The sequence below is a fragment of the Eurytemora carolleeae genome, unplaced genomic scaffold (genome assembly GCF_000591075.1).
Source record: "Eurytemora carolleeae unplaced genomic scaffold, Eaff_2.0 scaffold440, whole genome shotgun sequence".
Lineage (NCBI taxonomy): Eukaryota > Metazoa > Arthropoda > Copepoda > Calanoida > Temoridae > Eurytemora > Eurytemora carolleeae.
In genome coordinates, this window is record NW_019396690.1 from 135,138 (window position 1) to 136,519 (window position 1,382).

A 1,382-nucleotide genomic window follows, 5' to 3' on the forward strand; every position below is an offset into this window, starting at 1 on the left:
GGGGGGCCTCCCTCTGCGTCTGAGTTATTTCTTGTACGCATGGAGTTTATACTGCAGTTATCAGAGTTTTTCCTATAATGTAATTAATTTCTGCAGGCAATAACATCATCATCTCCTCCCCCCCCCCTCCCAGCGCAGGAGGGAACTCCCAGGCAACATGAGCCTCCGCTATACAGTATATGAGCCTCAGTGTTTCAAACACACACTTAAATCTTATATAAAATCATGTCAATAAATAAATAACTCTAATCTTTAGTAACATTCTTGTGCCACTTCTATGCCAAGAATTCTTTAATACATGATTAAAAAACAGAAGTTTTTACAGAAACTGTGCTGTATAGCAGGAATAGCATAGGCTCGCACTCATGGAACACAACTCGCACTGCATTGCATCTCTAGGAGGCTCATGGCGGCTGGGGGTTCTCCAACCCCCCCACCCACCCCACCCGAATATATTCATAAGAAGGTTTAGAAGTATTACATCTTACTTTAATGTGAAAGAAATGTTAGGCTGTCTAAACAATGCTGACACAAAGTATAATGTTGTGAGGACTGAGGCCAAATTTATTCAAGAATTTGAGCCGCGGCTTAAAGATAACATTGAATTGAAATAAATGTTTCAAGCTTTAAGCCGGTGGTGCTTAATCGAAACTGGTTTTTATAGCATTTGATACGCGGCTCAAATTAATTAAATTCGGACTCGTTAGGTTAGGTAGAGGACCTAATAGGGCTATTTCAAGCAATCTTTTCGATTCAAAAACGAAACCTCACATTTAGAAAGACTACAGACCGAGCGTTTTTTTCGAGTGAAATATTGAAACTAATAACCTTATTAAATAATCTTACGACAAAGCATTCTCTGTTTATCCTCTCTACAAATCTGTATAAATATTTAATTAAGTTTTTTTTATTAATTTATCAATTAACAAGTCACACTAAACCAATGTTTATAAGAATGTTTATCAGAACACATTAAAAAAAACTCCGTGATTAATCAATCAAATGAAGAACAAGCAGCACTTTTAGATGGCAGTTTTATTTGTCGATTTTATCCATAGATTGGCAATAGAGTGAATGAAACTTATTTCTTGATTGATTCTGCAATAATAGATGGCATATTTGTGGTAGTAACTATATATCTCTGAGAAACAATTAAAAAACGACAGACGCACTAAAAAGTACAAAACAGTTTGCAGAAAAAAAAAAAACTAAATAAACCTACGAGATTTTTTTGGCAAATTGTATGCTTAATTTAGTATCAAAATCCTAGTAAACGTTACAAAAATGATTAATTAAAAACATGTTTAGTATCAATCCTTGGTTCGATGTTAAATCAGCGTAAACTTTGCAAAAAAAAGAGAAACACATTTTTTTTTTCGGGG